Here is a 237-nt window from a genome sequence, read left to right on the forward strand (position 1 = left end):
AAGGCCCTCAAGAAGCCACATCTGGCCCAGCCGGAGTGGCTCAGTGGTTGAGCCTCAACCCATGAACCAGGAGGTCGGGGTTCGGTTCCCGGTCAGGGCACATGCCCGGGTTGCGGGCTCCATTCCCAGTGTGGGGCGTGCAGGAGGCAGCCGGTCCGTGATTCTCTCTCATCACTGATGTTTCTCTCTCTCTCTCCCCCTCTCCCTTCCTCTCTGAAATAAATAATTATATAATAT

The sequence above is a fragment of the Myotis davidii genome, unplaced genomic scaffold (genome assembly GCF_000327345.1).
Source record: "Myotis davidii unplaced genomic scaffold, ASM32734v1 scaffold875, whole genome shotgun sequence".
Lineage (NCBI taxonomy): Eukaryota > Metazoa > Chordata > Mammalia > Chiroptera > Vespertilionidae > Myotis > Myotis davidii.